At 47.8% G+C, this 27618-nt stretch overlaps 1 pseudogene; it reads right to left on the bottom strand.

Annotated features, from left to right (window-relative positions):
- The window catches only part of LOC121985175, a 43583-nt pseudogene extending 17485 nt beyond the window's left edge, over positions 1-26098 (bottom strand).
- Between the last annotated feature and the right edge of the window lie 1520 nt (positions 26099-27618).

Below are 27618 nucleotides of genomic sequence, written 5' to 3'. Positions count from 1 at the left end.
TCTTCCGACGAGGTTGATCAGCCAACCCCTCAAATGCGAATACATCTACTCACCCAACAACTTGCCGAGAAGGAGCGCGAGCTAAAAAACATGACCGTGGAGCGAGACCGTCAACTTGTTGCCTGGCAGGACGCAGACGCCTTGTATCGCCTTGCTAAATCTTGTGTTCATGCTGAAAAGGCGAGGAAGGAAAAATGCCAGTCTGACCTACAACGCCATCTTAGCCTCCATGATCGTCTGCAACGAGAGCATGAGGCCGAGCTATCCCTCCTCCGTGCGTGTCTTGATGATAAGCAAGACATCATCGCTCGGCAACAAACCGTCATCAGATCCCTTCAAGCAGAGCTGGCCCGAACTTATAACGTCCCAGCGGCTCTTGACCCCCAGGATGTTCCTTCCCAGGGCAGTGTCCACAGACCTTAACTAACCCTTGTGGCTATTGTCTGGACTTTGATTGTCTCGGTGACTCCTGCCCGGGCTTTAGTTGTCTCAGTGGCTCCTCTCCGGCTTTAGTTGTCTCAGCGACTCCTTTCCGGCTTTAGTTGTCTCAGTGGCTCCTTTCCGGCTTTAATTATCTCAGTGGCTTATAACTTGTAGGGCGTTCCTTCTTGTAGGACGTTCATTTCTGTAATAGTGCCTGTATCCCTTGTCTTATGTAATTCACAAATAATACCTCTGCTATTGAGCTTGTGTAACGAGTGCTGGTTTTGTAATGAATATTTTGTATGCTCGCCGAACTATGCCGTTGTACTAGTCTGTGACCTTGATGTCCATTAATTGGAGAGGCTCCTTCTTCTGGGCAGTCCATCCTGACTGATCCCCTTTACCCATTTGGTCTGTTGTGAGAATCACTTGGCCGCTTGACCTGATCATTTAAAGATGCTTCAGTCAGCATGAGACATGCCCGCCTAACTGTGAGACAACAGAGCGCCCCTCATGATCCCATTAACCCTTCGACATCCGAGCCGAATCCGCCTTTATTACGACACCTGTTCCCAAGCGCCTTTTCCAACTTCGAGAGAGTCCTTTCACCTTCCTCATCCGTATAAAAGCTTTAGGGATATTTCACCCTTCCTATCCACATACTCCCTGTATCCCTGTGAACAAGTTCATGGAATACCCCGAATTGTCCGCTTTGCGTCGTCGTCTAGCTCTTACCGAGAAGGCTTTACATGATATGACCGTGAGCCGGGATCTACAGACCTCTCTTTGCCAGGAGCTAGAAGAGCTATGGCGAGCGGCCAAGTGCAGGACCCGGGCCGAAATGGCTCTGAAAATGAAAGCTCAAGCAGACTTTTACGCTCAACTCCATCATATCTTCTATTTGAAGTTGAAGCATGAGGATGAGGTGACATCTTTAAAAGAGGAGAATCGATTGCAAAACGACATCATTAATCAACTACGAACCACTCTTGATCATGCCCAGGTAGAGCTGGCTCGAGCTAGAGTTTGCTTAGAGGAAAGACCTCAAGTGTCTGGATCAGATAGCGATTAAATGTTTCTTTCTACGAATTCCTCTTTGTGAAATGAAGCCAATTTTCTACTTTATGACTGTATTCCTTTCTCCTGTCTATGCTAGTATCTATATCTATAAAACATCTACAATCTTTTATCTTTCCTAGAAAATATAATGAAAGCATTTCGCGTACCTCACTTTCTTCTTAGCCTGAGCTAAAGTAGTAGTGAGCCGTAGTACCTGTAAGGCATGTGGTACTTTTCTTTTTATGTAAGAGATAAAGATACTGACCGAGAAAGTGATTGAACCAACCAGAAAGGTTATTGGGCGTGAGAGCAGAGCTCACTTATAACTGAGTCCGGAAGCTGAGTCGGATGAGGGCGGACCTTGCTGTGCTGAATGATGACGAAAAGTCGTTAAGATGCTGAGTCAGTAAGTTACCCCCTGGACAAGTGCGCACGAGAGGTGGTACGAAGGGAAGAAAGGTTCAGGATGATGTCGCTATCGCTCTGCACACACTCAGACGAGTCACACGGTCGTTAGAGACCAGAAACCAGGGAAAAAGTCCCCGGGCTACTGTCTGGGCTTTGATTGTCTCGGTGACTCCTGCCCGGGCTTTAGTTGTCTCAGTGGCTCCTTTCCGGCTTTAGTTGTCTCAGCGACTCTTTTCCGGCTTTAGTTGTCTCAGTGGCTCCTTTCCGGCTTTAGTTGTCTCAGTGGCTCCTTTCCGGCTTTAGTTGTCTCAGTGGCTTATAACTTGTAGGACGTTCCTTCTTATAGGACGTTCATTTCTGTAATAGTGCCTGTATCCCTTGTCTTATGTAATTCACAAATAATACCTCTTCTATTGAGCTTGTGTAACGAGTGCTGGTTTTGTAATGAATATTTTGTATGCTCGCCGAACTATGCCGTTGTACTAGTCTGTGACCTTGATGTCCATTAATTGGAGAGGCTCCTTCTTCTGGGCAGTCCATCCTGACTGATCCCCTTTACCCATTTAGTCTGTTGTGAGAATCACTTGGCCGCTTGACCTGATCATTTAAAGATGCTTCAGTCAGCATGAGACATGCCCGCCTAACTGTGAGACAACAGAGCACCCCTCATGATCCCATTAACCCTTCGACTTCCGAGCCGAATCCGCCTTTATTATGACACCTGTTCCCAAGCGCCTTTTCCAACTTCGAGAGAGTCCTTTCACCTTCCTCATCCGTATAAAAGCTTTAGGGATATTTCACCCTTCCTATCCACATACTCCCTGTATCCCTGTGAACAAGTTCATGGAATACCCCGAATTGTCCGCTTTGCGTCGTCGGCTAGCTCTTACCGAGAAGGCTTTACATGATATGACCGTGAGCCGGGATCTACAGACCTCTCTTTGCCAGGAGCTAGAAGAGCTATGGCAAGCGGCCAAGTGCAGGACCCGGGCCGAAATGGCTCTGAAAATGAAAGCTCAAGCAGACTTTTACGCTCAACTCCATCATATCTTCTATTTGAAGTTGAAGCATGAGGATGAGGTGACATCTTTAAAAGAGGAGAATCGACTGCAAAACGACATCATTAATCAACTACGAACCACTCTTGATCATGCCCAGGTAGAGCTGGCTCGAGCTAGAGCTTGCTTAGAGGAAAGACCTCAAGTGTCTGGATCAGATAGCGATTAAATGTTTCTTTCTACGAATTCCTCTTTGTGAAATGAAGCCAATTTTCTACTTTATGACTGTATTCCTTTCTCCTATCTGTGCTAGTATCTATATCTATAAAACATCTACAATCTTTTATCTTTCCTAGAAAATATAATGAAAGCATTTCGCGTACCTCACTTTCTTCTTACCCCGAGCTAAAGTAGTAGTGAGCCGTAGTACCTGTAAGGCATGTGGTACTTTGCTTTTTATGTAAGAGATAAAGATACTGACTGAGAAAGTGATTGAACCAACCAGAAAGGTTATTAGGTGTGAGAGCAGAGCTCACTTATAACTTGCACTGAGGCAAGAGTCTGGGACAGACGACCGAGCAGCTCGGTCATTGGGCGTGAGAGCAGAGCTCACTTATAACTTGCACTGAGGCAAGAGTCTAGGACAGCCGACCGAGCAGCTCGGTCGTTGGGCGTGAGAGCAGAGCTCACTTATAACTTGCACTGAGGCAAGAGTCTGGGACAGCCGACCGAGCAGCTCGGTCGTTGGGCGTGAGAGCAGAGCTCACTTATAACTTGCACTGAGGCAAGAGTCTGGGACAGCCGACCGAGCAGCTCGGTCGTTGGGTGTGAGAGCAGAGCTCACTTATAACTTGCACTGAGGCAAGAGTCTGGGACAGCCGACCGAGCAGCTCGGTCGTTGGGCGTGAGAGCAGAGCTCACTTATAACTTGCACTGAGGTAAGAGTCTGGGACAGCCGACCGAGCAGCTCGGTCGTTGGGCGTGAGAGCAGAGCTCACTTATAACTTGCACTAAGGCAAGAGTCTGGAACAGTCGACCGAGCAACTCGGTCGTTGGGCGTGAGAGCAGAGCTCACTTATAACTTGCACTGAGGCAAGAGTCTGGGACAGCCGACCGAGCAGCTCGGTCGTTGGGCGTGAGATCAGAGCTCACTTATAACTTGCACTGAGGCAAGAGTCTGGGACAGCCGACCGAGCAAATCCTTCCCTGGTCCAGCTAAACGTTGCTAACCTGCTGACCCCTCCGACAGCCCGGACACACGCAGCCGACCTGAGGGTCCAGTTTTTTGATCCAGATGAAAGTTGCCGACCTGGGATTCGAACTCCCGCCCCAGAATCGTTCGGAGAGCTTCATCTGTCATCAAAAAATATTATTAGTAGTGTTGAATGGATAGCCATATTGCTGACCTGGGCCCTGCGGTGTTTGAATTTATTTCCCACTACTTTTCTTCCACGGTTCCCCAGAAAAGCCTGTGGTAAGCGTTTCCGTACGCTTGCTTCATATCATGATTTCCTTATCACATCCATAATTAATATGGCTCCTCGGAGGTCGACACCTATCCTCGGCCTTTATTGCTTATGCAGAGTGACGCCGCCTACACCACTCCTTTTTATACACGCTTACCCATAAGAGCATGTTCTTCGATGATCAGACGGTTTCGAGCGATTTACCCAAAAAGATACTCTTTTCGATATTCCCTAGGAACACTTCCTTTATAAACCCTAAAGGTCGTCCGCCGCCACTGCCTTGCGCGTTTTGACTGTTTGCTTCGTGTCGCTCAGACTTCCCCGACGTTCGCTCCTTTCCTCTTCTAAGCTTCTCCGTCTAGCGTAGCGTTCTTCCCCTCTTCGACTAATCTCATCCTCGACCCCCCTTACTCTGATAATGGCTGATGGTAAGACCACTCTTTGGTATTCCTGCTTCATTTCTGATATGGACGACCATGACCTGTCGGTGATTATCTCGGACTTGCATCTTGATAACACTTATCAACTCTGAGTTCTCACACAGCAAGAGCATCCGGCTAGTCCTCCAGAAGGTTTCGTGACCATTTTTAGATACCAGATTCTAGGAGGTCTTCGTTTTCCCATTCATCCATTCATTTCTGCCTTAAGCGAATACTTTAGCGTTTGCATTTCTCAGCTTGCTCCTAACTTTTTAGGGTAGTTTGCGGTACCATTATTCTTTGTCGAGTATATGATCTTCCCTTGACTGTGCATCTTTTTCACCACTTTTATTCCTTCAAACGTTCGGAGCCAGGTGTATTCATGGTACAAGCTAGGCCCGACTATAAGTTCTTTGCAGATATGCCCTCCTCAAACAAGGGGTGGAAATCCCGCTTCTTCTTTGTCAGACTGCCTCAACCACTGGTCGGGCCCACACAATGGCGCCCAGATCTCCCTGATAACCTTCCTTCGCACCAGCACCAGCCTGTTTGTATCCCAGCCTCCGAAGTGCTACAAGGCGTACTTGTTAATCTTTTCATGTTATTGTTGGAGGGCTTTCTATTTTTATTTGGGCTCAGCTCTGTTCTGAAGGACATCGGGGGTCCGTTTGGTAAGATCCCATTTTCCTTTTACCTATTATTCGCTAACTGAGGTATTTTTCTTCTTTATCGCAGAAGCTGCCCTGTATCGAGCCTATTCCTCTAACGTTAAGCGCCGATCCTCCCCTTACTTGAAAAATCTGGGCGAAGAGCTTAGACGGGGTGTAGCAGCTTCCTCCCGGTCCAACCCCTCTGCTCTGCTGTCCGCTCCTACTTCATCTTCCATTCTGCCGGCGGCAACTCATGAGGAAACTTCCGCAGCACTTCCCCTAGATGCAGCTCTAGCTGAAGACCCGGTCACTGTAGAACAAGTTGGCCTCTCCCTGATAGGGCAGACGGAGGAAGCCTTGGGAGAACAGGCCGGGGGAGCCACCGTAGAACAACTTGAAGAGATGCAAGTGGCATTCCCCCGACCGGCTGAGCGCCTGAAACTTCAACGCAAGCGTAAGAGAGTGACTCCTGCTATTCAAGCATCACCTCCACCTATCCCACCTAGCCGTCGCTCATCTGCTACTATCCGTCCCCTGGAACTCAAAGCAACCACTTCTGCCCGAGAGAGCATTACGGAGCCTGAAGTGCCCATAACATCACCTCACGTATCAGTCCCTTCTTCTGGTCAAGACACAACTCCGGCGCAGGCTTCTCCACAAGCACCAACCTCTTCTCCCGGTCAGCCATCTTTACACTTAACGGACCAGCCCGGGAGCTCTGACACTCCCTTTGCTCCCCTTCCATTGGATGCTCCCGCATCTACTTCTAGATCCTGGAGGAAAACTCGCAAGAAATACTCCTTTACTGATTTCTGGCGCGTGCCTTCCTCCACAGGCTCAGGGGTAGGCACAGACAACACTGGTGGGGCTCCTCCTCTTACTGCTTTAATCGAATTGGAGGGAGACCTAGCGACCTCTTGGCGATCTGGCCATCGCAAGTTTTATAAAAATGCTCCACTGGGAGGGCTAGATCAAGCAGCTTGCCTGATGTCCGCTGTAAGCCTTACTACTTTTATGCCTTTCGACTGTCACCTTTTATAACTTTTCTTCTGATATATAACGCAGGCCTGCTCCGCCAATCTAAGCGCTGTTAAGTACGCCTGTGACTTGCAAAGAGAAAATGAAGCGCTGAAGGCTCGACTAGAGGAAATAGAGCTGCCCTTGACTCCTCGCGACCCACTTAACCCAACTCCTGGAGATCTGGCACACTATCTTCTCTTACTTGGAGAATCTGCTGACACTGCCCGCGATATTTCCCATGCAGCTTTTGACAAAATAAGGGCCTTGGAAGCAGCTTTGCAGACCAGTAAGTCAGAGTTGGCCTCCGAGGTAGAGAAACGCCAAGGGTTGGAGGCTGAGCTGGAGCAGAGGGATGTCCAATTGGCTAGTTCACAAGAAACCCAGAAGACCCTTCGAAAAACCCTGGCAGAAGTTCAAAATCACCTGGCTTCTAACGCTGACTGGGAAAAGACTCTTCAAAACCAATGGGAGGCCAGCCAGGCAACGCTCAAAGCTATGCAGGCCGATCTTCTGAAGATTCAAGAGGATGTCTTGCAAGGTCAAGAAGCCCTGATTCAAGCCCAGGCTGACCAGAAGAAAATAGAGACACAGCTGACCGAGTATCAAGCAGGCGAAGTGGGCCGACTGAGGGCCTACAGACGAGCATATGTCACCTCCCCCTTCTTCATAAAGAAAATGGGAGATATAATGCACTCCATGGTATGCTGCGGAGTCAGTGGAGGAGCTCGTCAAATGCTAGAGCAGAATATGATTTTATCTGTCCCTACGGAGGATTTTGTAGACATAGGTCGCATTATGGATGAAATCCCTGATGAGTCCTTCCCCTCTTTTAAGGATGACGACGACCTCTTTCTCTTACCCGAGCCTCCGGCTGAACCTGCTTCTGGCCCTACTGAGCATATAGCTGGCCCTACCGAAGATCATCCTCCTTCTCTTGACAAAAAATCTTAATCTGGTTGCCTGTATTGCTTCCCTAAGTACCTTTTCTAGATGTACAAATCAACTTTCTTGGTAACTGATTCAATGCTTTTTTCTTTATTCCAACATGCTTATATACCTCGTGATATCTCTTGCCTGCGGATTTTAACTTTATTTGTAATGCGGCTCTTTTGCTGATAACCTCAAGGTTCTGCTTACAATTTAACCGCCCATTTTATATCTCGCTCATCCTAGATCGGAAATCTTTCTAGTTTATCAAGCCGCATCCTATCCTTGACCAACCTTCAGCCTTAGTCTTACTACTAACCTGCCTCTCATCCCAGGCCTGGCTACCACAGACCAGCCCTTGTCTAACTCCCACCGTGTCTTATTCCGGGTCTGTATAATCAAAGGTCAGAAAGTAGAAGTTATGCACAGATCGGGGTATCTCGCGATCCAGGTCTGAATTCGCAGACCGAGGAATATGATAATTATCTCCAGCTCGGGAAAGCCTAAGCACTTTAACAACTACAGGTAACTTTTCCCAAAATCCTCCTCGTATACCGCACTAGTGTTCTTCCGAATATGCCCCTGGGCGTTACTTCCGAGGCGGATCCTATGACACTCGTTATTCCCGCCTATCATTTTGCACCGTTAGATGACAGTCTGACTAAATTACCCTTCGGCTAGGCGTCTATAAATATTATTCTCCCTCTTAACTAGTCACGCTCGATATCCCTTTCTTCTTTCTTCTGCTTGCATCCTCCCGACTCTCGCTATTTTCGACCAGATCCTTCTTTGCTTAATCCTCCTTTTCGTTTACACTTATTATGGCATCCTCTTATTTTCTTTCTTCTTTGGTGTCGGTTTTTTACCCCGACTCTTCCTCATTCGATGAATGTGCCTGAGACGACCTACGCTACACCTATGGGGTTGAGGATGACGTACAAGTGATCATCCCTACTAGAGTGCTTCGATTCTTTGATCCCCTTATTAGTTCCAGTACCTTTTTCAGAGAACAATTTGTGGCTGGCTTCCGCCTTCCCATCCATCCCTTCTTTACCGATATAGGCCACTATTTTCAGATTCCTCTAGGGCAACTGACACCCAATTCAATAAGAATCCTTTGCGGCTTTGTAATCCTGTGTGAAGTGTGTGAAATATCCTGGTCCGCCTACTTATTCCATTGCTTCTTCACCCTACAGCATCAAGAAGGCATGTTTCATTTCCAGCCCCGTCTTCGAACTAATTTTTTCTCGTCTCTACTGCCTTCTAACCTGAACTGGAGAGGCCAATTTTTCTTCATCGCCTTTCCCCGTGATGTGAACTGGCCCCTGCAATGGCGACAATCACCTCCCTCTTCTCCTGAACTAGGAGAGTTCCATCTAGATGTTTCTTACTTGGAAGCCTCGTCTCGCATGGCCGGCTGGCGTATCAATCTAACACGTCTACTATCTGAGGAACTGTTGTCCTACTTTCGCTTGAGCCATCTGACCCAAGAGAAGCCTCGCTCCTTGGGTAAGCTTCTCTTTATGCTTTTTCACTACTGTATACATATTTTATTTCTTCTGGGAGCCTAGGGTAAATACTTCCACCCTTTACCCGATGCAGCTGAAATCCTGACCTATGCTTCAGAGGTTCATCCCCTCCCTTTAAGTGACATGGAGATAATGAGGCGAGGGCGAATTATCCTGGAGAGAAGAGCACTTCCCCACCCGCTCCCATCATCCATAGGTGTGGTCCCCTCGTCTCATCCTCCACGCAGACCCATGAGGCGAGGGTTTCCTGCTGCTCTACCTTCTTTGCGGGCTCCTCCTACTCGCTCTCGGACGGCCAGAGCCCCTCGATCAGCCACTCCCTCTCGCCCCAGAGCTGCTCCTAGACCTCGACCAGCTGCTCCCGTTCGTCCTCGAGCTCCCACTCACCCCCGGGCCCCACGGACGGTTCGGCCTGCTCCATCTACACCATTGCCCCCTATTAGTGCTCCTCGATCCACTGATATCTCTGGTCGGGGCCTCGGAGAAAGGATAACGGGCCTTGGTGGGGGTACAGGCAATGTTCCCTTTACCAGCTCTACCTCCCGGGATGCTTACCAAGCGGCTCGTCGAGCCCGTGCTGCGAACGACCACTTGAACCAAAATGTCTCCAGTCCTTCTAGACGCAGGGCTCGATCACCCTCAGATGACTCCGATTCTGACGACCAGCCGCTATCTCAGAGGCGTCGTCACCGAGCCCCTCGTGTGATACCAGACTCGAGCCCCTCGTCTATTCCTTCTCCTCCATATGCAGCTGACCCTACCCCATCCCATCAGGTGACTCCCCCTTCAATCCCGAGTCGCGTAGATGACCCTCCTATTTCGTCCAGCAATCAAGCCGAGCCTCCATTGGCTCAACCATTCAGCGCACGACAAGCTCAGGGTGATGAGATTGGCCCTTCAACACGTCCTTCGGTTACCCCCCGGTAGAGCCCCCTCAGGAACCATCTTCGATTCCCTCTGGTGCAACTGCCGAGCCTTTAGCTATTCCTGGCTCAGCCGCGGGCTCCTCCGGGCCTCCTCCGCTTACCTATCAGGACTACTGCACCACTTTTCCTTCTGAAGCACAGTTATGGTCTCAGACAGATGTTCCCACCAGCTCTCTAAAAATGAAAGGTCGTCTGGCCACTCTATGGGAAGAAAGCCTGCGACATATGGATTCTTACCTCCTCCGGCCCAAATGGATCAATTTGCAGAATTATATATCAAGGTACCCCTCAAAAACTTCCCAACTATTATTTTTCCTGCTCTTATCTGATATGCCTTGCATATTTCAGGCTTGTGCAGAGTCTTTGATAATGAACCATTCCTTCCATGCCACCCATCATCAGAATAAGATGTTACGAGACCATGTTGCTGAACTGGAATTACAATTAAATGATCCTGCCCAGGCCAGCCATGCCCTGCGAGCGGAGATAAAGTCTTTGACCAGTAGGAAAAATAGCCTAGAAGTATCCCTAGCCCTGACTGAGCACGAACTTGAAGAGCTTCGGGAGAAGCAGATTCCGGCTGATAATGTACATCAACAAAGTATGAGACAACAGGCTTCAGCACATCAAAGGGCTATGGATCAGTTAGCTAAAAAGCTACGTGCTGCTGAGGCTTTGGTACAGGCTCAAGATCAAAAGTTGAAATCACAGGAGGCCCTTTTGAAATCTCAAGAGACCCAATTGGCTTCCCGAACAATAGAATTAACTACTGCCAGAAGTGAGCTGGCTCAAGCTAGAGCCACTACCGAGGGGGTGTCAATAGCTCTAGCCCTTTACCGAGAAGGGGAAAACGATCTCTGCCTGCGACACCAGGCCGAGTATCTGCGTTCTCCAGAGTTTTATGCGCAGGTGGGACAACGCTTCTCCACATCTGCTATCTATGGGGCGGGCGGGGCTCTGCGACAACTTCATGAGCAGGACTATTTAAAGTCCATTCCGCCTCCTGAATTCTTAGACCATGATCGGATCATCCAAGAAATACCAGATGAGATATTTGCTCCTTTTGAGTGACATTTTTCAACTTTTTATGCACGATGATTCGAGAATGGCTTGTAAATTTCTTGGCTGCTTCTTTGTTTACTCTCCAATGCTTGCCTTAAATTGTTTAAACTCATCATAAAGTTTTACATATGATCTGCTTTCACATTTCTCACTTTTCCCGATCTACTTCTCTTCGATCTGCTAACCCAACCCGTAAGATAAATCACAGCTCAGTTTATCTCTCGATCTGCACTTCCCGGCCTGTCTCTTCAAACTCGATAAGGTCGTAGATAATTAGCACTCCAGGGGCTATCCAGCTTCTTGCCTCGTTCATCTTGTAAATAATAGGCTCCAGAGGCTAGCTTTTTAATGACTTTATAAGGTCCGTCCCATTGTGGTGCTAGCTTAGTCACGTCCCCTACTGGCTTGATTTGATTCCAGACCAGATCCCCTTCTTCAAAGAATCGAGGAATTACTCTCTTGTTGTAATTTTGTCTCATTCTTTGCCGATAAGCCTCTAACCAAGCCGCTGTTTGGTCGCGGGTCTCGCTAATAAGATCTAGCTCAGCTAATCGACGCTCTATATTTCCTTCATCATACAATATCCTTCTGACCGATGGCACCCCAATTTCTATGGGTACCACCGCCTCATTGCCATAAACCAAGTGAAACGGTGTCAGACCTGTACTTTCCCGGGGTGTTGTTCGATAGGCCTACAGAATGCTTGGAAGCTCTTCCACCCAATTGCCACCAACATGATCTAGTTTGACCTTCAAGCCCCGAACTATTTCTCTGTTAATTACGTCGGTTTGACCATTACTTTGAGGATAAGCTACTAAAGTGAAAGCTTGCGTTATGTCAAATCCCCTGCACCAGGCCTGTATCCTCTGTCCTTGAAATTGCCTTCCATTGTCAGACACCAGCTTATGAGGAATACCAAATCTGCAAAGGATGTTTTTCCACAAAAATTGAATGACAGCATCTTCTGTGATCCATGCCAGGGCTTCCGCTTCTACCCATTTGGAAAAATAGTCCACGACCACCAACAAGAAGCGCCTCTGACCTGGTGCCATTGGAAATGGTCCCACGATATCCATGCCCCATTGATCAAAAGGACAGGACACTATAGATGTTCTTAACAGGGCTGTAGGTCGATGGGTCAAGTTTTGATGTTTCTGGTAGGACAAGCATGTGTTCACCAACTTGTGAGCATCCCTTTGTAAAGTAGGCCAGAAATACCCGGCCAGGAGCACTTTGCGAGATAATGTCTGACCACCTACATGATTGCCACAGCATCCCAGATGTATTTCTCGTAAGGCCTGCTCGGCTTCCTCCATACTCAAGCATTTAAGTAAGGGTCGGGAGAAGGACCTCTTGTAGAGCTGGTCCCCGATCATTACATAAGCATGAGCCTGCCTTCTTATCAACCTAGATTCCTCGGGGTCGGTTGGTAAGATACCATGCCTAAGATAACTGATCATGGGTGCCCGCCAATCAATAGTTGCTTCTGCATTGTTTTGCAAATCTATCTGGGCTATCAAAAATGTTTGTGCCGTTGATCGATCCAGCACCCAAGTAGTTAAGGAACTGGCCATCTTCGCTAACTCATCTGCCCGCTCATTCTCCGACCTAGGTATCTTTGTTACAGTGACCTCTGCAAATTCTGCCTTCATCTTCTCATAAGCTTCTCGATACATTTGCAATTTATCACAATTTATAATAAAGCTACCTGCCACCTGCTGAGTCACCAACTGGGAATCTGAATAGATGATTACCCGAGCTGCCCCAACATGCCGCGCTGCTTGCAATCCAGCTAATAAAGCTTCGTACTCTGCTTTATTGTTCGTGGCTCGGAAATTCAATCGCACTACCACCTGGAGTATATCCCCTTGAGGAGATATTACCAGGACCCCGACCCCGCTTCCATGATGATTAGCAGACCCATCCACATAGATTTTCCATGTTTCTTCAGGGCTGATTTGATGCACTTCTGTTAAAAAATCTGCCATGGCCTGTGCCTTAATAGCAGTGCGCGGTTGATAATGTATGTCATATTCTCCCAGCTCTGTGGCCCATTTGATAAGCCGACCCGCAACTTCTACATTAGTCAGTGCTCTTCCCATGGTGCTGTTGGTTAAAACTGTGATTGGATGCGATAAAAGTAAGGTCGTAACCGCCGAGCCATAAGAACCAGTCCATAAACCAACTTCTCGAGTGTCGTGTATCGGGACTCGGCTCCCTTCAATAAATGGCTGAAGAAATACACTGGTCGTTATACATTATCATGTTCTTTAACGAGCACTGCCCCTACAGCCTCAGGGGTGGCCGACAAATAAACCCATAAAGGTTCCCCTACAACTGGTTTAAAAAGAGAGGGCAGGGTCTCCAGATACTTCTTTAGCTCTTCAAAAGCTTTAGTGCATTCTTCATCCCACTGGAATTTAGAGGCCTTCCTTAGCACCTTGAAAAAAGGAGCGGCCCGGTCCGCAGATCTAGAAATAAATCTTGACAGGGCTGTTATTCTGTCGACCAGCCTCTGGGTTTCCTTTAAATTCTGAGGAGGCTGCATATCTTTGAGCACTTGAACCTTTTCAGGATTGGCCTCTATTCCTCGCTCAGTTACCAAGTAACCCAAGAATTTTCCTCCTCTAGCCCCAAATAAGCATTTCAAGGGATTGAGTTTCAGCCCATACTGTTGGAGAGTTCTGCATGTTTCCTCCACGTCCTTGATCAAGTTTTCAGCCAGCGGGGATTTGATGAGGATATCGTCTACATAGACCTCCACATTCCGCCCGATCTTCTCCCGGAAGATTTTGTCCATCATTCGCTGATATGTGGCTCCGGCATTCCTGAGGCCAAAGGGCATGACAGTGTAACAAAAAGTACCGTCAGCCGTAATAAAACTAACCTTCTCTTGGTCTTCCCGGGCTAGAGGTATTTGATGATACCCCTAATAGGCGTCCAGCATACATATTCTTTCACATCCGACGGTGGAATCTACCATTTGATCAATCCGGGGCAGAGGATAGCAGTCTTTGGGACTGGCTCGGTTGAGGTCACGGAAATCAATACATACTCTCCATTTATTGTTGGGCTTCTTCACCAAAACAACATTGGAGAGCCAGGATGGGAACTGAACCTCCTGAACATGTCCTGCTTTTTTGAGTTGATCTACCTCGGCTCTTATTATTTTATTCTGATCCACTGAGAAATTTCTTTTCTTTTGCTTCACGGGCCGAGAGTCAGGTAACAGATGCAACTTGTGCTCAGCCACCTCTGGTTTGACCCTAGGAAGTTCCTCAGCAGACCAAGCAAAGACGTCCCGATTTCGGATTAAACACTGAATCAGTTCTTCTTTGAGGAAAGAGGGAAGATCACTAGCCACCCTGGTCATACTTTCAGGTCTATCAGCATGTAGTTGTATTTCTTCCCAAGGGATGGGTTCCTCAGCTGTAGGCAGAGGCTCTTCTTGAACAACATGAACACCTCCGTCCTGTATCCTTTGATGTTTCCGAGCCTCCACTCATACCATATCGATATAACACCGCCGAGAGACCTTCTGTTCTCCTTTAACTTCCTCGACCTGCTCCCCCACAGGAAACTTGATTTTCTGATGAAAGGTCGAGACAGCGGCCCTAAATTCATGCAGAGCGGGCCTCCCTAAGATAACATTATAAGAAGAAGGGGAGTCCACCACTATAAACGTGCTCCTCCTTGTGCGCACCAGTGGCTTGGTGCCCAGAGATATAACCATCTTAATCTAACCCATATGTTTCACTTCATTGCCCGTGAATCCATATAGAGAGGTAGCCACTGGCTGAAGCTCAGCAGCATCAATCTACATCTCTTCAAATGCGGTCTTGAATAGAATGTTAACCGAGCTCTCGGTATCGACAAAAACCCGAGCCACTTGACTATTGGCAATGATGGCTTTGATGATGAGTGCATCGTCATGAGGCAACTCCAGACGTTCCAGGTATGTAGGCCCGAAACTAAGAACAGGGCCAGCAGCTTGCTCCTGACTGCATCCGACAGCATGAACCTCCAACCGCCGAACATGGGACTTACGTGCTCTTCCTGAATCTCCGTCGGTTGGCCCTCCAGAAATCATGTCGATCTCTCTAACAGCTGCGTTACCTATGTTTTCGACCTCTCGTGCTCCTTCCGGCTCTTTTCCTCGGCCAGGCTGATGAGTGCTAGGTCCCGCTAGATCGGGACGAGATGATCCGGCCTGCCCTGCCATCCTTTGTTCTTCCATCATCTTGATCAACTGAGGCGCTAGCTCAGGCGGGGGCAAACCCATCTCCGCAGCTCGTTTAGAGTCTCGAGCAAAATGAAAACATCTGTTAGTATCATGTGTGCGAGATCTATGATAGGTGCAGTACCGATTACCCGCTGGCCCGGGTCGGGGAATATGTACAACAACAACTCGAGGAGCAGGTCGAATTTTCGGCCCGGGATGAAATGTAAAGCCCGAAAAATTCCCGAATTTATCTTAGAAATATCCTATGATTTTTCTAGATTTTTAGGATATTTTTACATAATTGTTGGAGTACCGGAAGTAGCAAAAACAAATAAGTCGCAAAATGGTTTACGCGGGAATCGAACCCGGGACCCATCGGAGCCTACGACTTATTATGTGTTCCGGAAACCAAGTGAACCCAGCAGGGCCGTGCTGAAAGGATAGGAAATCAAATATATTTATATTTGATTTGGGAGAAATAACTATTGGATATAAATAGAAAACTTAAGTGAGATTGGTTTATTTTTTTTGGTTCGGCATTTTCTCTCCTCACCGAAGCCTTTCTCTCCCTCTCCCGTTTCCTTCTCTCGGTGCAGCAAACAAAGCAAAGGAGACCTAGGGTTCCTTCCCTAGGATCGTGTGTTCACTTTCCGGCGACAACACCAACACGAAGTCGGTTCTTCTCCGCGAGAGGAACGCGAGGACGTAAGCGGTTCGTCGAACGGAGCAGTTTTTCCGGAAAACCTAGCGGATAGAATCGTAAGAAAACCTTGCGATTGAGGTAAGAAATCTCTCACCTGCAGTATAATTGCTCTCGCTTGTTAGTCTTGGTGTTAGTTCAGTAGTTCTACAGTTTTCAGTGTTAGGGTGTGTTTATAGTGCACACCAAGCATTCGGTAAAATGCCCAGTTCAGAAGAATGCACCAATAGGCGTCCTAACAGCATGTAAAATGTATTAGAAACATTTTATTCAGCTTATTATCAGTTATTACAGTATATGGATCAGATATCCATTGGGTGGGCTCCCACAGTAGTCCCTAGGTTCAGATAACCTAGAACAGGAAAGTAAAATAAAACAGTATTCAGTATTTTACTTTTATTCAGATGGCACTGTACTTGGATCAGATATCCATGGGCTGGACTCCCACAGTCGTCCCTAGGTTCAGACAACCTAGTAACCCTGCTGGATTCGGAACTTGCAATCCCGGGTCTCGTAGGGATGCGCGCACAGTAAGTACAGTCGCCAGGGCCCAGCAGCATGTTTAGTATTTTCATCTATTATTATATATAGTTTTCCCAAATATGTAATCAGTGATGGAAACACTAACTTAGTTTCAGTTTCAGTTAATTATCTCAGTTGAGTTTCATGACTTGAGTTCATGACCAGTTAGATGTATATGCATGACCAGTTCAGTATTCATGTTTAGTTTCAGATACAGTATGCTATGCTCAGCTTGTTTGTATGCCATGATCAGTTCAGTACATGTATGTATGCCATGCCATGTTGCCATGCTCAGTTCAGTTTTCAAACAGCATGTTTTAAAAACATAATCGCATCGTTGCATGTTTTTGTGAGGTAGATGGTTTCTTACTAAGCTTCTTAGCTTACAGATGCTACTTTTCTTATACTGCAGATACCGGTAAAAGAAAAGTGGACTAGCGGAGGCTGGAGGGCGATGCTACGATGATGTGTGTGTGCAAGGGGTCTGGAATAAAGATCCTTGGGATCTATACGCTTTTATTTCAGTTTTGGTACTTAACATGTCTAGTTTTATGACTTAGTCTTGTTACTAGGTGTTATAGCTTAGTAAACTATGTCTTGTTTAGTTTGTCATGTTTAGAATGTTAGTATTTACATGCTAGAGTGTTTTTCATGTATCTAGAGCTTGGGTATGTGATTTTTGGCACGAATCAGTGCTGGAAATCAGAAATTCTGATTTCGTTCAGACTATCAGAACCTGGATCGGTCAGCAGACCGATCCAATGCTACTCCTTTTCCTGGATCGGTCAGCCGACCGATCCAGATGGATACAGTAGCCTACTGTATCTCCCTGGATCGGTCAGCCGACCGACCCAGCATCGAACAGTAGGTATCCCAGCATCTCCAGGTGCCTGGATCGGTCTGCAGACCGATCCAGACACACCTGGATCGGTCCGCAGACCGATCCAGCAGGGCACAGAATCGTGACAAGTTTGATCGATCCGTGGATCGAACCGCAGCTAGCTGGGAAGTCAGCTTTGAGTTCTAGCTCAGAAGAGAGGTCAAGTATCCTCCTTAGCACATATACCCCAACCGGAAAGGTCTTGAACCCTTCCTTATGACAGCATGGGTGTACCAGTTGTCAGTTTAATAGAGTCAGTTAGTAAAATTTTTATTTTAACCAGTTTCCGCATAGTACAGCACAGTAGCTTCAGTAGTTAAGGTAGCGATCCGGCTCACAGCTTAGTACTCAGGAATTGGGTCGTTACATGAAAGGCAGGTCTGGCTTCCCGGACCCGTGGTAGGGGTTGAGGGGGTGGTTGAGAAGCCCTCCTTTCCGGCTTGGTGGTGGAAGGAAGTGGCCTTTCGGCCTTCTTTCGAGCCGCTTGCGCTTCTTCCACCTTGATGTAGGAAGCAGCTTTCTCCACCATCTCATCAAAATTCCGAACGGGGTTTTTGATGAGATCTCTAAAGAACTCTCCCTCTCCCAATCCATGTGAGAAAGCGCTCATCAGAATCTTCGAAGTGGCAGTAGGGACATCTTGAGCCACTTGATTAAAGTGATTGATGTAATTTCTCAGGGGCTCAATCGGCCCCTGCTTTAAAGCGAAAAATAATGATCTGTCTTTTGATATTTCTTGCTGCTAGCAAATCAGCGCAAAAAAGCTGTCTTGAAATCCCAGAAACAAGTGATGGACCCTTGAGGCAACCCATCGAACCATTTTAGGGCTGAACCAGATAAAGTATTCAGGAAAGCTCTGGATTTGACAGCATCGCTATATTGGTGCAGCAGAGCTGCGTTTTTGAATTTTCGCAGATGATCCTTTGGATCCTTGCTCCCATCATATTCTCCGATCAATGGAGCTCTATAACCTTTAGGCAATCTTTCATTTAGAATCCTGGTTGAAAAAGGTATTTTGTCCGGATCTTCGGGGAATGCCTCAGGTATGACGAGGGCCTTTCCTTTCTTCGAATCCCGAGGCTATGAACTCTCAGCTATAGATGCTTGAGGTTGCTCCTTCTTTAGGATTTGCACTTGGGGCTCTGGCTGATAATATCCTATGCCCGGCTCCCGATAAGGATGTTGAGGAAACACCTCAGGTTGCTTTCTTTTGGAACCCCGATCTGAAACAGGCAAGGGCTCCTTGGAAGCCTCAGCAGGGGCTTGTCGTGGTCGCGAGACAGTTGCCTGTCTTTCTGAGGCCGCCAATCTTTTGGCTTCCTTGAAGAGTTCATATTCCCCCGCGGTCATAGTAACGTGAATGCGGCCAGACTCCTCCATCGTCAAGTTCCGGATCAGGTTGTTGTGTTTCCCACAGACGGCGCCAAATTTGATCCCGTCCGGAAGCTGAGTCGGATGAGGGCGGGCCTTGCTGTGCTGAATGTTGACGAAAAGTCGTTGAGATGCTGAGTCAATAAGTCACCCCCTGGACAAGTGCGCACGAGCGGTGGTACGAAGGGAAGAAAGGTTCAGGATGATGGCGCTATCACTCTGCACACACTCAAACGAGTCACACGGTCGTTAGAGACCAGAAACCAGGGAAAAGGTCCCCGGGTCAGGACCTCCGACGCTCAAGTCAGGTACTTTTTCCCCAGAAATCACAGAGAAAGCCAGAAAAAGCAAAAGACTGGTAAAAAATGACGAGTGAGCGTCCCTGCGTAAGGGACAAAGCATCCCTTTTTATACTGCAACTGGGGCTTCTGGAACCTGGCGAATGTCAGGGAATGTCGGGTGTCAGGCTCTGTCTGGCGGTGATCGACACGTGGCTTCCTCTCATAGGCCGGCTGAGAAACCCAGAGGAGTATGAGCTTCCCACTGTTAGAATATTCCCTGACATGTCATGATTGTTCTCTGACAGGTGGTTACGATTCCTTGCAAGCCTATTTGTCATGTAGCGTCTGGCCCCCTGACCACCTGCACCCTGGGTCGGCTTCCCGACCTGCACGCTGAGTTCACTTCTTGATCTGATTTTGTTTTCTGTTATCTATAGTATGATCATCCCAACCTGCACGTATGATCCTCCTGACCTGCATGTGGGGTCGGATCTTTGACCTGTGTCCGTCTGTTGTCATCCATGGTATGATCGTCCCGACATGCACGTATGATCACCTTGACCTGTATGTTGGGTAAGATCCCTGACCTGTGTCCGTCTGTTGTCATCCATGGTATGATCGTCCCGACCTGCATGTGGGGTCGGATCTTTGACCTGTGTCCATCTGTTGTCATCCATGATATGATCCTCCCGACCTACACGTATGATCACCCTGACCTGCATGTTGGGTCAGATCCCTGACCTGTGTCCGTCTATTGTCATCCATGGTATGATCATCCCGACTTGCACGTATGATCACCCTGACCTGCATGTTAGGTCAGATCCCTGACCTGTGTCCGTCTGTTGTCATCCATGGTATAATCGTCCCGACCTACACGTATGATCACCCTGACCTGCATGTTGGGTCAGATCCCTGACCTGTGTCCGTGACGGCAATTGTATTCGGTATATCCGTCCAATCCATAAGCTGATCCCGAGTCACACCCAATCTTTAGTTGCACCTGACACGTAGTACCAGTCCTCCATTAAATCTGATCCTGGGGGTCGGGTCCCTTTTCGATGCCCCTTTTGAGATCGCATCCGACCTCGTATCTGGCCCAACTTATAAATACTATCCTTTGACCTGTTCAACTGAATCTTTGACTTTATCCACGCGGGTCGGAATGTTGACCTTCTTGCGATTCTGATTTCTGACCTCCACGGTGGCATGATTTTTGACTAGCCTTGGGAGCTAGACTCTTGACCTCCATGCCGTCATGACCTTTGACTAGCCACGGGGGCTAGACTCTTGACCTCCCTGCTGGCGTGACTTTTGACCATCCCGGGGCTGGACTCCTTGCCATATCACCTCACAGACCCCACACTTATGCACCGTATCACAAGCCTCCCCTTCAAGCCTAGTCGAAGGAAGACCCAAGTCTGACTGACTAGACCCATACACACCTCTGCGCCCTCTGACTATTGCCCTACATACCGTTCCAACCTTTTTGTCCTGTCAACCCTTACCGCGCCAACCTTTATGTCCTGTCACTCCTTACCACGCCAACCTTTATGTCCTGTCACTCCTTACCATGCCAACCTTTATGTCCTATCACCTGGGGTATCCTGTATGCATAGTTGCTTTAGTGGTTGATTGTGGTATGGCGCTTGCATAATTGCTTCAGTGATTGCCTGGGATACTGTGCATGAGTAATTGCTTTAGTGGTTGTTTGTGGTACGACGCTTGCGTAATCGCGTCAGTGGTTGCCTGGGAAACGGTGCCTGAGTAATTGCTTTGTCTTGAGTACTCAATCTCCTCTTTAAAAAGGCCTCGATACACTCCCTTCTCGTATCCTTCCTTTGCTTTCTTCTTGCTTTTCGTCCCTCTGCCTGCTCCCGGTTTCTTCTTGACACAATGCATTCGCCCTCTTCCGATGAGGTTGATCAGCCAACCCCTCAAATGCGAATACATCTACTCACCCAACAACTTGCCGAGAAGGAGCGTGAGCTAAAAAACATGACCGTGGAGTGAGACCGTCAACTTGCTGCCTGGCAGGACGCAGACACCTTGTATCGCCTTGCTAAATCTTGTGTTAATGCTGAAAAGGTGAGGAAGGAAAAATGACATTCTGACCTACAACGCCATCTTAGCCTCCATGATCGTCTGCAACGAGAGCATGAGGCCGAGCTATCCCTCCTCCGTGCGTGTCTTGATGATAAGCAAGACACTATCGCTCGGCAACAAACCGTCAACAAATCCCTTCAAGCAGAGCTGGCCTGAACTTATAACGTCCCAGCGGCTCTTGACCCCCAGGATGTTCCTTCCCAGGGTAGTGTCCACAGACCTTAACTAACCCTTGTGGCTACTGTCTGGGCTTTGATTGTCTCGGTGACTCCTGCCCGGGCGTTAGTTGTCTCAGTGGCTCCTTTCCGGCTTTAGTTGTCTCAGCGACTCTTTTCCGGCTTTAGTTGTCTCAGTGACTCCTTTCCGGCTTTAGTTGTCTCAGTGGCTCCTTTCCGGCTTTAGTTGTCTCAGTGGCTTATAACTTGTAGGGCGTTCCTTCTTGTAGGATGTTCATTTCTGTAATAGTGCCTGTATCCCTTGTCTTATGTAATTCACAAATAATACCTCTACTATTGAGCTTGTGTAACGAGTGCTGGTTTTGTAATGAATATTTTGTATGCTCGCCGAACTATGTCGTTGTACTAGTCTGTGACCTTGATGTCCATTAATTGGAGAGGCTCCTTCTTCTGGGCAGTCCATCCTGACTGTTCCCCTTTACCCATTTGGTCTGTTGTGAGAATCACTTGGTCGCTTGACCTGATCATTTAAAGATGCTTCAGTCAGCATGAGACATGCCCGCCTAACTGTGAGACAACAGAGCGCCCCTCATGATCCCTTTAACCCTTCGACTTTCGAGCCGAATCCGCCTTTATTACGACACATGTTCCCAAGAGCCTTTTCCAACTTCGAGAGAGTCCTTTCACCTTCCTCATCCGTATAAAAGCTTTAGGGATATTTCACCCTTCCTATCCACATACTCCCTGTATCCCTGTGAACAAGTTCATGGAATACCCCGAATTGTCCGCTTTGCGTCGTCGGCTAGCTCTTACCGAGAAGGCTTTACATGATATGACCGTGAGCCGGGATCTACATACCTCTCTTTGCCAGGAGCTAGAAGAGCTATGGCGAGCGGCCAAGTGCAAGACCCGGGCCGAAATGGCTCTAAAAATGAAAGCTCAAGCAGACTTTTACGCTCAACTCCATCATATCTTCTATTTGAAGTTGAAGCATGAGGATGAGGTGACATCTTTAAAAGAGGAGAATCGACTGCAAAACGACATCATTAATCAACTGCGAACCACTCTTGATCATGCCCAGGTAGAGCTGGCTCGAGCTAGAGCTTGCTTAGAGGAAAGACCTCAAGTGTCTGGATCAGATAGCGATTAAATGTTTCTTTCTACGAATTCCTCTTTGTGAAATGAAGCTAATTTTCTACTTTATGACTGTATTCCTTTCTCCTGTCTGTGCTAGTATCTATATCTATAAAACATCTACAATCTTTTATCTTTCCTAGAAAATATAATGAAAGCATTTCGCGTACCTCACTTTCTTCTTACCCTGAGCTAAAGTAGTAGTGAGCCGTAGTACCTGTAAGGCATGTGGTACTTTCCTTTTTATGTAAGAGATAAAGATACTGACCGAGAAAGTAATTGAACCAACCAGAAAGGTTATTGGGCGTGAGAGCAGAGCTCACTTATAACTTAGTCCGGAAGCTGAGTCGGATGAGGGCGGACCTTGCTGTGCTGAATGTTGACGAAAAGTCGTTAAGATGCTGAGTCAGTAAGTTACCCCCTGGACAAGTGCGCACGAGCGGTGGTACGAAGGGAAGAAAGGTTCATGATGATGGCGCTATCGCTCTGCACACACTCAGACGAGTCACACGGTCGTTAGAGACCAAAACCAGGGAAAAAGTCCCCGGGTCAGGCCCTCCGATGCTCAAGTCAGATACTTTTTCCCCAGAAATAACAGAGAAAGCCAGAGAAAGAAAAAGACTGGTAAAAAATGACGAGTAAACGTCCCTGCGTAAGGGACAAAGAATCCCTTTTTATACTGCAACTGGGGCTTCTGGAACCTGGCGAATGTCTGGGAATGTCGGGTGTCAGGCTCTGTCTGGCGGTGATCGACACGTGGCTTCCTCTCATAGGCCGGCTGAGAAACCCAGAGGAGTATGAGCCTCCCACTGTTAGAATATTCCCTGACATGTCATGATTGTTCTCTGACAGGTGGTTACGATTCCTTGCAAGCCTATTTGTCATGTAGCGTCTGGCCCCCTGACCACCTGCACCCTGGGTCGGCTTCCCGACCTGCACGCTGAGTTCACTTCCTGATCTGATTTTGTTTTCTATTATCCATAGTATGATCATCCCGACCTGCACGTATGATCCTCCTGACCTGCATGTGGGGTCAGATCTTTGACCTGTGTACGTCTGTTGTCATCCATGGTATGATCGTCCCGACCTGCACGTATGATCACCCTGACCTGCATGTTGGGTAAGATCCCTGACCTGTGTCCGTCTGTTGTCATCCATGGTATGATCGTCCCGACCTGCACGTATGATCACCCTGACCTGCATGTGGGGTCGGATCTTTGACCTGTGTCCGTCTGTTGTCATCCATGGTATGATCGTCCCGACCTGCACGTATGATCACCCTGACCTGCATGTTGGGTCAGATCCCTGACCTGTCTCCGTCTGTTGTCATCCATGGTATGATCGTCCCGACCTGCACGTATGATCACCCTGACCTGCATGTTGGGTCAGATCCCTGACCTGTGTCCGTGATGGCAATCGTATTCGGTATATCCGTCCAATCCATAAGCTGATCCCGAGTCACACCAAATCTTTGGTTGCACCTGACACGTAGTACCAGTCCTCCATTAAATCTGATCCTGGGGATTGGGTCCCTTTTCGATGCCCCTTTTGAGATCGCATCCGACCACGTATCTGGCCCAACTTATAGATACTATCCTTTGACCCGTTCAACTGAATCTTTGACTTTACCCACGCGGGTCGGAATGTTGACCTTCTTGCGATTCTGATTTCTGACCTCCACGGTGGCATGATTTTTGACTAGCCTTGGGAGCTAGTCTCTTGACCTCCATGCCGTCGTGACCTTTGACTAGCCACGGGGGCTAGACTCTTGACCTCCCTGCTGGCGTGACTTTTGACCATCCCGAGGCTGGACTCCTTGCCATATCACCTCACAGACCCCACACTTATGCACCGTATCACAAGCCTCCCCTTCAAGTCTAGTCGAAGGAAGACCCAAGTCTGACTGACTAGACCCATACACACCTCTGCGCCCTCTGCCTATTGCCCTACATACCGTACCAACCTTTTTGTCCTATCACCCCTTACCGCGCCAACCTTTATGTCCTGTTACCCCTTACCACGCCAACCTTTATGTCCTATCACCTGGGGTATCCTGTATGCATAGTTGCTTTAGTGGTTGCTTGTGGTACGGTGCTTGCGTAATTGCTTCAGTGATTGCCTGGGATACGGTGCATGAGTAATTGCTTTAGTGGTTGTTTGTGGTACGACGCTTGCGTAATCGCGTCAGTGGTTGCCTGGGAAACGGTGCCTGAGTAATTGCTTTGTCTTGAGTACTCAATCTCCTCTTTAAAAAGGCCTCGATACACTCCCTTCTCGTATCCTTCCTTTGCTTTCTTCTTTCTTTTCGTCCCTCTGCCTGCTCCCAATTTCTTCTTGACACAATGCATTCGCCCTCTTCCGACGAGGTTGATCAGCCAACCCCTCAAATGCGAATACATCTACTCACCCAACAACTTGTCGAGAAGGAGCGCGAGCTAAAAAACATGACCGTGTAGCGAGACCGTCAACTTGCTGCCTGGCAGGACGCAGACGCCTTGTATCGCCTTGCTAAATCTTGTGTTCATGCTGAAAAGGCGAGGAAGGAAAAATTCCAGTCTGACCTATAATGCCATCTTAGCCTCCATGATCGTCTGCAACGAGAGCACGAGGCCGAGCTATCCCTCCTCCGTGCGTGTCTTGATGATAAGCAAGACACCATCGCTCGGCAACAAACCGTCATCAGATCATACTATGGATCATACGTGTAGGTCGGGATGATCATACTATGGATAACAGAAAACAAAATCAGATCAGGAAGTGAACTCAGCGTGCAGGTCGGGAAGCCGACCCAGGGTGCTGGTGGTCAGGGGGTTAGACGCTACATGACAAATAGGCTTGCAAGGAATCATAACCACCTATCAGAGAACAATCATCACATGTCAGGGAATATTCTAACAGTGGGAGGCTTATACTCCTCTGGGTTTCTCAGCCGGCCTATGAGAGGAAGCCACGTGTCGATCACCGCCAGACAGAGCCTGACACCCGACATTCCCTGACATTCGCCAGGTTCCAGAAGCCCCAGTTGCAGTATAAAAAGGGATGCTTTGTCCCTTACGCAGGTACGCTCACTCGTCATTTTTTACCAGTCTTTTGCTTTTTCTGGCTTTCTTTGTGATTTCTGGGGAAAAAGTACCTGACTTGAGCGTCGGAGGGCCTGATCCGGGGACTTTTTCCCTTTTGGTCTCTAACGACCGTGTGACTCGTCTGAGTGTGTGCAGAGCGATAGCGCCATCATCCTGAACCTTTCTTCCCTTCGTACCACCGCTCGTGCGCACTTGTCCAGGGGGTAACTTATTGACTCAGCATCTTAACGACTTTTCGTCAACATTCAGCACAACAAGGTCCGCCCTCATCCGACTCAGCTTCCGGACGGGATCAAAAGCTAACGTCATATAAAGTTGAAAGATGACTCAAGAATCTCAAACTGTAGGAATTTGGATTCAATTCACAGTGCCCTAGTTCGAATAGAAAGATAAGGATACCTTGGTGCCCCCATCGAAGGGGTTCGGCCGGCACAATCGCGCATAGATCTCCTTTTTGCAAACACATGCCATGGCCGTCCGATCCGTTGACATCTCCATCAAGTACACATAGTTCTTCGGCAGCTTCGCCTCCCACACGAAGTTCGCCGACGCAGCTACTCGGAAAGCCCGGTTGAGCCCCGACGCCCGGCAGATCTCCTGCCGTCGAGGCGGAGCAGCACCTCCGCGATGCAACTCTCCGGCAAGTCCCCGAGGCCCGCTTCGGCGCCCGCTTCCGCCCTAACGATGCTCGAAATCCATGACCCCATCCCCCGCAGCCAACGATGCCACGATGAAGCGAAGCAAGGATGAAAGAGGCATGCATTCACGCCAGAATCGATTCCAGATCGGTCGATCAAGCGCCCGTCGCGTCGTGAATCGATTCGATGCTTCGATTTGAGGCGCGGAAAGGAATGATCTGAAATGCAAGGAATTGAGATTTTTTTTTTCAACAAAAAAAAAGGAGCGATTTTTGTGGTTCCTGGTCCAAGTAATAAATTAGGTCCTAGGTCGATGGCAACGTGGATCCTTATTAGTAACACTCATCCGTTTAAGTGATTAAGAAGACTAGATCTTAATGATACGCTGCGAGAAAAAAAAGCACGAAACGCTGTCAGGAATGAGTCATCCATTCCTACGTGGAATGAAAAAAATGCATTTTCCATTCCTCTCTGTCCACCTCAACTTTGACTAAAACCCTAAACTGTGTTCGTTCCCCCCCCGATCTCTCTTCCACAGAAGCTTCCCACCCATCTCCTCCGATTTCTCTTCTGCGGCCCACTCTCCTCCGAGTGATCTTCCTGCGCCTCTCCTCCTTTTTCTCTACTGCGCTGCCCTCTCCTCCTATTTCTCTTCTCTTCTGCACCGCCCTCTCCTCCAATTTCTCTTCCACGCAGAAGCTGTGCACAAAGCAGAGATCTGCCACCATCGAAGCTCCTCCATCGCCGAGCGAACCCTAAAGGCGCACCCCCAGCGAAGCCGCGAAGCTCCTCCACGGCTTCTTTCTGGAAACCCTAAAGCTCCTCCACTAGCGACCCTGCCTTGACGAGAAAGGTGAGTGTCTACTGGACAACCAATCAGGAAACACGCTTATTCCTTCTGAACTTTGTCTAGCTTGACTTTGCCGCAACTCCAAATTCATGACTCCTAAAGTTCAAGGAGGTCTTTGGACAGATGCTTCAAAAGGTTTTTTGTGACTATATCGGGCATGGATTCTCCAGTATAGTATGTTAAAGGGACCATTTTCTTATCTTATGGAATAGGCAGAATTTTTTTTCTTCAAGTTATACTTATTTAACTTATATCTGTTTATTAAATTTATTGTCAATATTTGGGAGAAATCCCAATGGAGGATTGTATATCTTTTATGATTTGTGATATGTCTTGCTGTTGAGATTTGTGATTTTGTTATTCATATGACTATGGTCTCTTTTATATTATATTATTTATTTATTTGTAATTCTTGTAACATATCTCTTCTGGCAGCATATCATTTCTTATAGCATATCATTTGTCTTCTTTGTTCACTGTATAAAAGTTTGCTAATAGCTATTTTATTTGAATTTAGGTTGTAAAATTGTTATGGAGCAAGAACTATTAATTGAGGGTGATTTCCAAGTGTTGGGTGATTCGTCAAGCTCAAATAGAGTTGATACTCCACAAGTTGGGATGTGTTTTTCAGCTAAAGAAGAAGTTCACGATTTTTACAAATCCTATGCCCAGATTCTTGGTTTTGGTATTGCAAAGCTGGGTTCCAAAAAAGGAGATGATGGCCAGCTGAAGTATTTTTCATTCGGATGCTCTAAAAATGGTAAGACTGCT

The sequence above is a fragment of the Zingiber officinale genome, chromosome 5B (assembly GCF_018446385.1).
Source record: "Zingiber officinale cultivar Zhangliang chromosome 5B, Zo_v1.1, whole genome shotgun sequence".
In the NCBI taxonomy this organism is placed as follows: Eukaryota; Viridiplantae; Streptophyta; class Magnoliopsida; order Zingiberales; family Zingiberaceae; genus Zingiber; species Zingiber officinale.
This window is presented reverse-complemented; position numbering and strand designations above follow the sequence as displayed.